The following is a 13,933-nucleotide window of genomic DNA, read 5'->3' on the forward strand; positions in this document are numbered from 1 at the left end:
ATGCCTCAGGGTGGATCATAAAGAATCACAGAATCACAGAATTAACTAGGTTGGAAAAGGCCTTGAAGATCATCTAGTCCAACCATTAACCTAACACTGACAGTTCCCAACTACACCATATCTCTCAGCACTATGTCAACCCGACTCTTAAACACCTCCAGGGATGGGGACTCCACCACCTCCCTGGGCAGCCCATTCCAACGCCTAACAACCCATTCTGGAAAGAAATACTTCCTAATATCCAGTCTAAACTTTTCCTGGTGCAACTTGAGGCCATTACCTCTTGTCCTATCACTTGTTACTCGGTTAAAGAGACTCATCCCCATCTCTCTGCAACCTCCTTTCAGGTAGTTGTAGAGGGTGATGAGGTCTCCCCTCAGCCTCCTCTTCTCCAGACTAAACAACCCCAGTTCCCTCAGCCGCTCCTCGTACGACATGTGCTCCAGACCCTTCACCAGCTTCGTTGCCCTTCTTTGGACACGCTCGAGTAATTCAATGTCCTTTTTGTAGTGAGGGGCCCAAAACTGAACACACTAATTGAGGTGCGGCCTCACCAGGGCCAAGTACAGGGGTAAGATCACTTCCCTGTCCCTGCTGGCCACACTATTTCTGATACAAGCCAGGATGCCATTGGCCTTCTTGGCCACCTGGGCACACTGCTGGCTCATGTTCAGCCAGCTGTCAATCAACACCCCCAGGTCCCTCTCTGACTGGCAGCTCTCCAGTCACTGCTCCCCAAGCCTGTAGCGCTGCTGGGGGTTGTTGTGACCCAAGTGCAGCACCCGGCATTTGGCCTTATTGAAACTCATACAGTTGGCCTTAGCCCATCGCTCCAGCCTGTCCAGATCTCTCTGCAGAGCCTCCCTACCCTCGAGCAGATCAACACTCCCACCCAACCTGGTGTCGTCTGCAAACTTACTGAGGGTGCACTCGATCCCCTCGTCTAGATCATCAATAAAGATGTTAAACAAGAGTGGCCCCAAAACCGAGCCCTGGGGGACACCACTCGTGACCGGCCTCCAACTGGATTTAACTCCATTCACCACAACTCTTTGGGCCCGGCCATCCAGCCAGTTTTTTACCCAGCAAAGCGTGCGATCATCTAAGCCTTGAGCAGCCAGTTTTGCCAGGAGAATACTGTGGGAAATGGTGTCAAAGGCCTTGCTAAAGTCAAGGTAAACAACATCCACAGCCTTTCCCTCATCCAATAAGCAGGTCACTCTGTCATAGAAGGAGATCAGATTTGTCAAGCAGGACCTGCCTTTCATAAACCCATGCTGACTGGGCCTGATCCCCTGGTTGTCCTGCATGTGTTGTAAGATGGTACTCAGGATGAGCTGCTCCATCAGCTTCCCGGGCACCGAAGTCAAGCTGACAGGCCTGTAATTTCCTGGATCATCCTTCCGACCCTTCTTATAGATGGGCATCACATTGGCCAATTTCCAATCTGTCGGGACCTCCCCGGTCAGCCAGGACTGCTGGTAAATGATGGAAAGTGGCTTGGCGAGCACCCCAGCCAGCTCCTTCAGCACCCTCGGGTGTATCCCATCCGGTCCCATAGACTTGTGTGTGTCTATGTGATGTAGCAGGTCACTGACTCTCTCCTGGATTGCGGGGGGGTTGTTCTCCCAGTCTCTATCATCTGGCTGAGGGGGCTGGATTCCCTCAATACAACTAGTCTTGTTATTAAAGACTGAGGCAAAGAAGGCCTTAAGGACCTCAGCCTTCAGCTCATCACTTGCTACCAAGTTTCCTTCAGCATCTAGCAGGGGATGGAGACTCTCCCTGGTCTTTCTTTTGCTATTGACATACTTATAGAAACATTTCTTGTTATCTTTGATTGCTGAAGCCAGATTAATTTCCAGCTGGGCTTTAGACCTCCTGATTTCTGCCCTGCATAGCCTCACAGCCTCTTTGTAATCACTGTGAGTGGCTAGCCCCTTCCTCCAAAGGCTGTAAACTCTCCTTTTCTCCTTGAGTTGCAGCCAAAGCTCCCTGTTCAGCCAGGGTGGTCTTCTCTGCCGCCTGCTCCTCTTAGAGCACCTGGGGACTGCCTGCTCCTGAGCCATAAACACTTCCTTCTTAAAGAGCGCCCAGCCTTCCTGGACCCCTATACCCTTCAGGACCATCTCCCAAGGGATCCTGTCAAGCTGGTGCCTAAACAAGACAAAGTCAGCCCTTTGGAAGTCCAGGATGTCAGTTCTGCTTAGCCCTTTCCTGGCCTCTCTAAGAATAGAGAACTCTATTATTTCATGATCACTGTGCCCTAGTCGTCCTCCAACCACCACATCATCCACCAGTCCTTCTCTGTTCACAAGGAGGAGATCTAGCAGGGCACCTTCTCTGGTTGGTTCTCTCACCAGCTGTGTTAGGAAGTTGTCCCCCACACATTCCAGGAATCTTCGGGACTGGTCACGCTATGCTGTGTTGTATTTCCAGCAGATGTCTGGGAAGTTGAAGTCCCCCACAAGAACAAGGGCAAGCAATCGTGATATTTCACCCAAGTGCCTATAGAATATTTCATCCACCTCTCTATCCTGAGTGGGTCGCCTATAGTAGACTCCTACTACAACATCTGCCCTGTTGGCCTTCCCCCTGATTCTAACACAAAGACACTCCACCCTGTCTTCACTGCACTTGTACTCAAGGCAATCATAACATTCCCTAACATACAGTGCTACCCCACCGCCTCTCCTACCTTGTCTATCCCTTCTAAAGAGCTTGTAGCCATCAACTGGTGTGCTCCAGTTATGGGAGACATCCCACCATGTTTCTGTGATAGCCACAACATCATAATTTTCCTGTTTCATCATGGCTTCAAGCTCCTCCTGTTTGTTACCCACGCTGTGTGCATTGGTATACATGCACTTCAGATGGGCTGGTGTTTTGCCCCCTTCCCCCTTCAAATTTAGTTTAAAGCTCTGTCAATGAGCCCAGCTAACTCCTGCCCCAAGATCCTCTTCCCCTTCTGGGACAAGTGCATCCCATCTAATGCCCAGAGGTCTGGTGCCCTGTATACCAACCCATGATCAAAAAAACCAAAGCCCTGACGGTGACACCAGTCTTGAAGCCACGAATTCATCTGCTGTGTTCTTCGGTGTTCATCCTCATCCATCCCCCCAACTGGAGGGATGGAGGAGAACACAACCTGTGCCCCCGACCCCTTGATCAGTTTCCCCAAGGCCCTGAAATCTCTCTTCAATTCTCAATTTCCTTGTAAGAAAAAGTGAAGCTCGCTCGCTCACTCTCACACACTACCTCTCATACTTCTCTCTTCCTAATGATCTCAGAGACTTCTACCTTGTTGTATGTTTCTTTAAACTGTAGTTGGATAATCTTCCAGATTCTGGGGGGCCCTTTGTCAGAGGAATTCCTGGGGATATTGCCCCCACTTGATGAGACTGAGTCATTAAATTAACAAAGGACTGACTAAAGAACTGATTCTTAATGTGTAGGCACTATTTGAACTAATTTCCCCAAACCAGTTTCATTTTTGCAGTCTTAGTCACATGCAAAAGCCCTACACGTAACATCGCCCTATATCAACATGTATACTAGAGTATGTGGCTTAGTATATGGGTAGTACGCAGCTTCAACTTGTAGGCGGTCAAAAGCAAGTAGGTACATGTCACATGACTGCAAGGCAAGCTCTTAGAATACACATACACAGAATTAAGGACGAATAACTTAAAGTATGAATTAAAACCAGTTAATTAAAGCCAGTTCTTTAGTTTCCACTCTGATTTCACTGAGCTTTGCTGTCAGAGTGATGTTAAATTTAAGCAATCTAAAGAAAAAGAAAAAAAAAATCACTGGGGCAATAATTAGAGTACTTAAATGTGGAGACAGCTGGGGATGTGAAAATGCATTGTCAAGTGGATATGTGATTTCAGAACTTCTCATGATGTAATCATGAACATACTATATCTGTTCACCTGAGGTGAATTCACATGAAAAGCCTCTAAATTAAAGAAAAAAAAAAAGCTTTTCCTTGGTATACCATGAAAAGAAACAGCATTTTCTGTCTAACATAAAGCTCTCTTTTTTTATAGCATGCTATATAGCAAAACAATAAATAAATCCTGACCCAAAGATACCTTTTTAGTTTAGTTTGAAAAAAAATTACAGTAAATTAGCCGTACCACACCATGTATAAAAACCAACCTTCCTGTAAGTCACTGCAAAGCAATTTGAGAGCACACTCTGTCAGCAGCATGATGCTGGTACAGGAGCTGGGGCTCACGCCAAGGCGGGCCTGTTGCCCATGAAAGCCACTACTGCCAGCCGGACTGGTGCCCCCGGCCACCCCAGGCCACCGCAGCCAGTGCCAGCAGTGCTGCTGCCTGCTAGCATGGACAGCAGCAGGGTGGGACTGAGAAGCTATCATCCTCGCATTACTTTCTATGTAGTCAGGTTTGATGTGGTTTAAGACCAGATGCAATATTCCTAGCATACGAGTTTCTGTTACTCGTGTCCACAGAGAAGCTACAAATTTTCATGTTACCTGTGCAAGCCGTGTTGAGATACTGAATTTACAAATTCTTGCTATTCAGTTACATTTTAATATTTTGAGTCAAATGGCAATGTGCTTAATGCAGAGGAACTTGCAAAGACATCTTAATACTAATTTTGTCTCATCTTTTTTCTTAAAAGGGAATCATGGCACATTATTGTTGTATTCAATTGGATCTTCTCTTCTGCTTTAAGTATTTAAGTAATTACTCTTGGAGACAGAAGAAGAAGATGAAAATGAGACAAACAGTAGATTCTCACTTAGCAACCAATATTTTCCTGGCTCACAAGGAGTATTTTTCCCAGGTTTTTAGTTACATAAATAAAGTGCTACGTAGTGCAAAGTCAAACAATAATAATAAAATGCCTTGGGATGATAATATCACAGTTTTCCATTGTTCACCAGATATTACTCCAGGGGATAAAATCAATTCAAGATTTCCTGTCTTTCATATGATTAGAATCTTCTCTCCGTCTTTCCACAAACAGATTTCTTTTACCACATTTAAGAAACCAAACAAAGCAAAAAGACTAAATAAACTTTTCCTCATCATTTAAAGAAATTCGTCTTTGAATCAACAGTGCAGATTTTCACTGTAAAAGGTATTTCAATGCATTAGAAACAACTAAGTAGCCACAGAAAGGCTGTCTGAAGCTTGCTATAATTTAATAGTCGCAATAGTCAAGAAGATGCAATTCATCTATCACACCACAGGCTGACTGAATAAAAAGAAATTTTAAAAACTTTATTCTATGTAAAAAGGTGTGAGGATTAATATTTCCAAACCAACACTTTGTTATTTGAGTTCTAATGAACAGAATTTGCAGTATTCCTAGGAAGTGCCATGTTTAGACTCTCCGTGACTGTAAACTATCATGACTGGCAAAAAAATTGAAGAGCAGGAGAAAAGCAAAAGAGAAATACTACTCAAGATATTTTTTTACTAATGGCACCATCAAAAATTCTCTTGGAAAAGGTTTCTTCAAATTACATATTCCTTCATTCTCTGTGTCTGAAGAGATTAGGAAAAGATGAAACAGTACAAATAGCATGTAAATCTATGAGTTTTACTTGGTTTAATAATCTTTTAACCATGGTGCTTGCTGAATAAAATCAGCTGTAAGAACAACTACTGAGCATTTCTATTTATCTTAGGAGCCATCATGTGGATATCTACTTACGGAACAGCTGCGCAAGTAATTGAAGCCAACTTAAGCCTCAACTACAGACAAAAAAAAAGCAGTTCCACCCCCCACCCCACCCCCAATTTCTCTTCACTTCATGCTACCACTTTTTACCTCCATAGGTCTATCTCAAGTAGAAGCATAATCAGCTGGAACAATGAACTAACACATTGGGAAATCAACTTTATTTTTAAGAAGTTGTCCAGCTTACCACTTGGCCAAAGCTGCACAAACAGAAGAAAGCGGCCATGGCTCCAGGCAGGAGATGGGACCAGCCCTTTTAAAGGAACACTGGGCTGTGAGTGACCTCAGCCATCTGCAAAACTACCCAGGAGGTGATGAAATGTCCCTCAGACGGTGTGAACTAGACCTGCAGAGGCAAAATGCAGGATATAACTTGGCACTATTTTGTTTTGGATGAGAAGCATGCTTTGCTCACTGCACCTTGGGTTTGTATGAAGCAGTGGTTTTAGATGTAATTGAACTAGAAAACGCTTGCCATGGACAGCTACTGCACTCAAACTGCTAATGGGAGTCCAGTCCACAAGCTCAAAAGTGTCAGTTGTTCCAGTCTACAAAATTCAGTCCTCCTAGGATACACTACTTGCTAATGTAGACATAGCCACATATTACCTTCTCTCAGCTCCATTCTGGGGGTAACTTCAATCATCTGTTACTGTCTGCACTGAAAGCACTAGAGCTGCTTCCTCAGTAATGGTGAGGCAAAGGGCGGACAACAGGGAAACAAAGAACATGTATTTTTGTTTCTTGAGATTTATTATTCTGCTTTAAGTCTTCCTGCTGTACGTGAGCAATACTATGCTTATTCTGCAATATTATTCAACTTCTGAATTGCTGTGTAATCATTTGAAGCCTAAGGGAATTAATTCTGATCTGAATTATACCAGGAGCCACTGAATTCAGTGCACAAGACCTGATTGTTCCTCTAGTATTTGTAGGGATGTAGTCCTCAGTTTGGGAAGAGATGGGGGGCAAAGGGGAGGTGGAGTCAGAGCACTCCACTCCAGCAGCTTCCAGACAGCACAATGACAACATGAGAGAGAATCATCCTCCCTGCTAGGAACTAGAATCGAATGGATAATTATATTTTTGCTGTTTGGGAAAGAAGGGAAATGGAGGAAGGAAAAGGAGTATGTTAGCTTTGAATCTGACAGTGCTGGCTCCCAAACTGGAAAGCCATGACCACAGGATATAATCTCTTTTTTTTCCACATTTTGTGTCCTGTACCAGCCATGGCAAAATAAAGTCCAAACTCTCCAGCCACTTCCAAACAGCCTGCTTAAATTTTTACATTTAGTAATTCATTTAATTCAGAAAGGTATTTCATATTACAGCATAAATGACACACCAAAAGCATGACGTTACCAAGTCAAAACAGAAGCTTTTTTAAAATTAAACATTCTGGCTGACTTCAAAGTTTTTTTCTCCCCTCAAATTGCCAGTTGGTGGGAGATTTCAAAATTTCAACTTTTGTTCCAGAAAAAGATTAATTAGGTCATTTCTCGAGGACCAGAAATTACCTGTTAGATCTACAACTACTATACTTCATCAAAGTCATCATATACTCAGCTGATACTGGCAAAGAGGTGTAGTGCCTCTAATCTGAGTGGGGTCTGTGTGGCTATACCCTTTTTAAATAATTTAAAGACTTTGTGTTAGCTCATTTCCCCTTTCCCTCCTGCTCATGCTACTCCTGGGGCCTCTTTTCACTCTGGTTCACTTTCCAAAAGCCCAGCCTGGTGGAACGAGCTGTCTAGATCCCTCAGCTTGCCACAGACTCAGGCCTGCTGGTCCCTTTCCAGGAGAAATTTCCTCAGGGGAAAACACAGTGTAGGTACACAGAAAATTGAACATTCACACAAGTGTGCATTGTCGCACAGGAAAAAAGAAAACCGATTTACTCATTACAAATAATTTCTACTTCAAATTGATCAGGAAAGCAGTGAGTGCTACTGGTCAGGCAATACTCCATGAAAAAGCAATAGAAAAATCTAGGAAGCTAAGCCAGCTGACATGGCTTACTAGCTTGCAATGAACACTGGGAAAAAAAAAAACCACACTGATGTACCAAGCTGGACCTGGAAGGGCAACACTTCAAGGAAAAAGCATTGCACCCAAATCTCAGTTAGATGAAGAAGACAGAGCAATAGTCTGAGGGTAAGTGAAGGACAGGCAGAAGGGAAGGCTCCTGGGGCTGCGGTGGGATTGTTGGTGAATCTGTGTGGAAGCCACAGCTACAGATAGGGTCGGAGCTGGAGGCACATATGAGGAACAGGGAAATCAAAATACCAAAGGAAGTTTTTTAAGTTAGTTGCCTTTAAATAGATTATTTTCCTATATGTTGATAACAAAAAATAAATTTTAGGCACTGGTTTTTCTCATTGCTGCTTTTCCATGGAAGCCAAATAATTTCATAAATTAACAAAAAGATTTTAAACGTTCTCTTAAAATGCCAACCATCACAGATATCTGTGCTTATATAGCTTATCTTTTTAGCTGAATTCACAAGGGTTTTCCCTGGGAGAACTATAGTTCCTAAAAGTACAAGCAGAAGTTAGAGAATACACAATGAAAATAAAACCAGCTTCATGGCAACACATGCTGTCACCAGGCACCAATGTGTTCAATTGATCTTAACCAATTACTTAATTTTGTGACTCACTCTAACAAAGGTTAGGACATTATGGTTTTAGAAAGCTGTAACGACTAATACCATTGTCAGAGATTACTTTCTCATATAACAGTTTCATTAAAATCAGGTAAATAGATGAAGGGTCATAATGTAAGGAAGCTCACTGAAAATGAAATTCACATTTCAAGGCAACAGCACTGCTGCCTGACATATGTGCATGCTCTAGTGTCTCCCTTTGAGGAGTGGGAAATACTTGCCTCTTTTTGACTTGCATAAATGACAGGAAACTCATATGAGGAAATCCTCTACAATCTTAGCACTTTTAATTAGAACAAGGAGGAAAGGCAGCTCAGTGTGCTCTTTTTAGGACAGTCAACAAACATCCGTTGTTGTGCTTCAGCATGTATTTTCAATTGTAAAACCATGGCTTATGCGTGGGTGGGAAAATGCTCTGTGGTTCAGCAGCAGCGTTCATTATATGCACGCTCAGGTTACACCAGGGGAAATGTATCCCAGAGCCTCTGCTCGGAAACTGTCGCACTGTCTCATCCCCTTAGATTATCCTCATCTCCTTAATGCAATTTTGTGCAGATTATCTGTGGGCATGGGTTATCTGAAGTATGCTATGTCTTGATTGAAGGGACGGTGAAGCCATATTAAGGGCCCAAGAAGGAAAACTGGTTTGTGTTTTATCATGTTATGATGTTCCCAGCTCTTCTCTCTCGAAGTTATGCTTCTATCCCTTCAATGGAGACTGTGTTCTGCAAATATCATGGCTTTGGTAGCCCTTCCTGATGTCAGCAGAGCTAATAAAACCAGCTAGCAGGCCGAGCTCAGCCTTTTCAAGATACCACCTGCTAGAGCCTTCTCATAAGATATTTCTCTCTCTTTACTTGAGCCTGCCCCAACAACCAGCCTAAAGACACCCTCCCTGTGGAGAGTACTGGGGGAGGATGCCTGGTCCCCAAGCCCCAGGGATGCCTCAGTGATGGGTGCTGGGGAGGCTCTGCACTGATGTTTGGAGCAGCTACAGCAGCTCAGTGCTCACAGATGGGGCTGGGACCGTTTCTGGGTGAGGAATGGGAGAAGGCTCAAGTCTTGACAGAGCAGCTCTGCCGTAGGGTGGAGGCTCTAGCAAGGGCAGGCGCTGCCAGACAGATTTATATAACACAGAGAAGATTATCATATTTTTTAACCTCTTTGGGAAATCTGTCTAAAAACTCATGAATGAGCATCACTGTCACTCCAGGGTTAACAAGCTCCTTAAAGTTTTGTTACTCTCCAGAATACTTAGTTTAATGATACTCAAAGCCCTCAAAAATAGAAAATAAAGAACTGAAAAATACTGACATTTTTTTATGTCTGAGTACCAAAAGCTGCCTGATATGAATCAATAAATGCCCAGCTTTGCCCTACTTGAACAGTGGTGTACAGCAGCTATTTCTTTCAAAATGAGTAAAAAGTGCACAGCACTCAGATAAACAATGCTGAAGTGTTTAATTCTATCTCTTGATTAAGAAAAAACTTTTTTAGGTGAATTGCACTAGGCAGGAGTTCCTTCACTTGTTCTGCACTTAGAGCAGTAAATCTAATTCAATAAATATCCTCATTTGAAACTTTCATTGTCATTATGCCTATCAGAAGTCATCTGCCTTCACTGATAGCAGTGCCACTGGGAAAGCACATGCTGCTTCTCCACCCTGCTGCTAGGTTGTGTTCAGCCACTAGTTACTCTTCCAGAAGTACAGTACACATTTTTTTTCCCCTAGATACATGAGATGGCACTCAATTTTTTAGGATTCACTTTCTTTGAATGGGTCCAATTTATCCTGGAAGCCAGATCACCCTGTGCGATGTCCATTGCCATTATGATTTATGACTTCATCTGTGCTTTTGGCACCTGCAAATACAGTCACTTGGTGGTTTTATATTTGTTTCCAGATTATTCATAAAAATATTACCTAAGGTCAGGTATGTATGTTTTTGATGTTACTTTGGAAGATCTGTCACACACATTTCTTATTTCCTGTGTATCTTATTCATATTATACAATGTTAATTTATTTTAGTCTGAAGGCCATGAAAGACAAAGTTAAATACCCTACAGAAGTGTATTACATCAGCGCAGTTACAAAACCCAATTATATTTGTAAGTTCATCAGAGTACAACCTGAGTTCAGCTTGCCAAGTCCTGTTTCTAAAACCATGTTAGCGAGCATCAATATACTTTTATTGACTGAACTTCATCTTTTACATTTTATAACTGATGAGGTCAACCATGACGTTTGAATCCAGCATTGGAGGACTTCCATTGTATGCTCAGAATTATTAACAATAATTAACAGCAACACAGAAAACTCCTCAGCCAACTATTCTAGGATTATTGGCTGAAAGTTCTCTCTGCCTTCCTTTTAGAATATTTATTCCTCATTAATGTGGTTTAATACTTACATTGTCATTATGGGCTGGCAAAATATCCAATAGCCTGATCAGATATAAATATATCCTTTTGCTGCTTACCAAATTCTGTAGCTAACTGTTGAACCCTTCTTCGCACCATTAGCACTCTCCTATCAATCTAGTACAAAGTCTTAGATGCTGTTTTACTTTCTTTTGCTTGTACTTTAGATTTCCTTCTATTGTCTCTAGTTTTACTAGGCTTGAATTTTCTTTGGCTTAATTTGGCAATTTTTATTGACATATATGTGATTGCTATCTACTTCTAATTATTGTCCTTCCTCCCTTTTCCAGAAAGGGGTTTTAATAAAATTCCTCATTTTAATATTTAAAATATTGTGGAACACTTACTATGTAGTGAAGCTTTCTGATACACACCCTGATTTTCATTCATATTGTTAAGTTTCTCCTCTAATGCATTCTCAGATTTTGTTATTTCTTAACTATTTTTTTTTCCTAGGAGACTAATCAGGCAGATGTAGACAATTTATCTGTATGTGTGTATCTAAGTAAATACATACACATCTGTAAATGCCTACTCAGCCATAAACACATGCACATGTAACAGATCTTGGCTGAGCCTGTACTGTGTCTGCCCTTATTTGATCTAATTGGTAGTGAGCACTGATCTTCACGCCCCCGCAAGCTTGCAGCCTTAAGATCATTCCAGCCCTTCCCATCACAGTCAGGTCTGTGTGTACACCACCTACTTGGTACTGGAAAATTATCATTGGTAACTCCTAAAATCTCTAATGTAGTTTTACCACTGTCTTCATGAGACTTCCATTCTCCATATGTCAATGATGACAATGCCCATTTCACATATTATTGCCAGGCACTTAGGGGCTTATTTTGGGGATTTGGTGCTTTTTTCAAATGCATTTTACTTTTATCCTTCATGATTTAATGTTTTCCATACATTATTCATACTTACATTAAGTCAGATTTTAAATGAGTGTGTGATTTACCAGAAAACCCCACAGTTTTAGTCCCTGATTGATTTTCTTTTATAACCTTTGCACTTAATTATCTTAGAGTGGCTAATGACATTTTATCACATTATATTATTAATGCGATGACATGCAAAGAAATTACATTTCAGTATAACTGAGATCTAAATCTTAACCAAGTGACACCAAATGTAACGCAGCAATAGACAAAATTAGAGTTCAGCCAGTGGCATGGTATTATTTTCCTCATGATTTATCTGATACTAAAGAAAACCAGTAACTGACAGAGGAAATTCATTGAGTTGATTCTGACTGACAAGATTTCACATATGCTGGAACATACTTTGTTGCCGTTTCTATAACAATGCATACTGCTGTCCTGATTTTTGTGGTTTTTACCTAAGATGAGAGATAGTTCTTCTCAGATCTGCCTTTATTATTTATCAGTGGAGTAGCATATGAGTAAACAGTAAGCACAGGAAATACTTCTGTCCTTCTGTTGTCATTACATATTTGATTTGGCAAGTTAATAATGTGACTGTAAAAGCTGTTTATATGAGATAATCATCATTGCACAGTTTGGGCCCAGAAAATGGTGGTATCTTTCTCCAAAACCAAATCTGTGATGGAAGTTTCCAAGAAAATTACTTTGACAGGAGATTACTAGTTTTACTGCAGTCCAGATGCAAACTGAAAGATACAAAACTTGCTGATGCTTTCATCTTGGAGTTGCCAAATCTACTGCATTTCCCTTTTTATTTCTTACTCAAAAGTGGGTAATTCTTGACTTTGCTTCTGTAAAAATATTAAGTTACAGAAAATATGTTGGATACTGGAAAATATATACATATATTGAGACATGCCCAGATATTAGCTTTTATGATTCTATATTCAAATTTCCTCAATATTAAAGAAAAAATAATCTGTCATAATAAAAAATACACTGCCCAAAACCAATTCCAACCTAACAGCAGATACAACTTTTAGCCAAATGAGAAAAACCTAGACAGATCCCAATTCACTTATGAGCATTACTAAATGTATCATGAAGTTTCCAGCACATGTAGATATAAGCGGGAATACTACCTTTGTTCTTCTGGTGTTCACGTACTTGGGGACACCTAGAAGGAATCTGCTTTTATCTTTATTCATCACAGGCAAAAATAACTCAACAGTTGCTTTGGTAGGTTGCTTTGACAGCTGCATTAAGGCCACCGTGTGATGTTTGTACATGTTGAGCTCCTTCCAGGATTCTCCTTTGACTTCATCAGCCATTTCCACTGCGGGCAGAAAAACTCCATGCACAGGGATGCATGATGTGAGAAAACACACCGAGAAAAATCACAGCTTTGTTTCCACAGCTCAGCAGTCCTTGGGCATCTTAACGGCCACTAAAATTAACCTACATCGGTGTCCATTGCCAAAACAAGGATATGCCTCGTGTCTTGTACTGCCCAGTGTTGATATTTGCCAGACATCCCCATCACAGCTATCGTGAGTACTGGGTGAAGAAGAGGCTGAAAACAGGTAAAATAGAGAATCAAGGTCCTTTGTAACCTAAATTTACAAGTAGAGCAAAAGAAATTTCTCCCAAATATCTATTGTCATTGTTTATTTTTTTTTTTATAATTTTTTAATATAATTTTATAATTTCTTTGACAGTGGTAGTTGATGGTCCATCATGCTGGCACAATGAATGTGGGCCACTGCTGTCCACATCTGAGAAAATGCCATCTCCAGTGTTAATATTTATTTTTAAAAAGTACCCATTGACTGAATTATCTGTTTCAAGATAACCTACCCCTGCCTACCACTATTTTAAGTGCCTTGTCAGTTACATCTCTGCTCAACAATTACACGCCTTGGTAGTTAAAACAGCGTCACCGCCAGCTTTGCAATTTCTCTTAATAATATTAGTATTTTGTAAGTGTGCATTAGAGGGAGTCACAACAAATACAGTTATTCTTTATTTTGTCGCTTTTTAGGCTTTAAAAAATTCAAGGTCGCGCCTACCTCCCGGATACTTCAAGACCTCCACGCCCTCCCCTCCCACAGCACCCCCGCACTCAGGGGAAGCACAATTCTGTTGAAAAAAGGGGGTACCCTCCGCCGCTGTCCCAGCACAGGGGAGAGTGACCACCACCACCCGCGACACCGCAGCCCCGGCGCTGAGCCGG

At 41.6% G+C, this 13,933-nt stretch overlaps 1 protein-coding gene across 5 annotated transcripts in view; it reads right to left on the reverse strand.

Annotated features, from left to right (window-relative positions):
• The window catches only part of LOC141948144 (uncharacterized), a 34,841-nt gene that overhangs the window by 2,478 nt on the left and 18,430 nt on the right, over positions 1-13,933 (reverse strand). The window contains exons 1-3 of one of the 5 annotated variants that reach the window (XR_012630377.1): positions 13,770-13,917; positions 12,843-13,273; positions 5,909-6,067 (exon numbers count right to left, since the gene is read on the reverse strand). The exons of 1 other annotated variant lie outside the window; for it this stretch is intronic. The gene's annotated coding sequence lies outside the window, so the exon portion shown is untranslated. Of the gene's footprint in view, positions 1-5,908; positions 6,068-8,643; positions 13,274-13,769; positions 13,918-13,933 lie in introns of those variants that run through there. 3 more of the 5 variants (XR_012630374.1, XR_012630375.1, XR_012630373.1) reach the window with 3 other exon arrangements.

This window comes from Strix uralensis, chromosome 1 (genome assembly GCF_047716275.1).
Source record: "Strix uralensis isolate ZFMK-TIS-50842 chromosome 1, bStrUra1, whole genome shotgun sequence".
Classification (NCBI taxonomy): Eukaryota; Metazoa; Chordata; class Aves; order Strigiformes; family Strigidae; genus Strix; species Strix uralensis.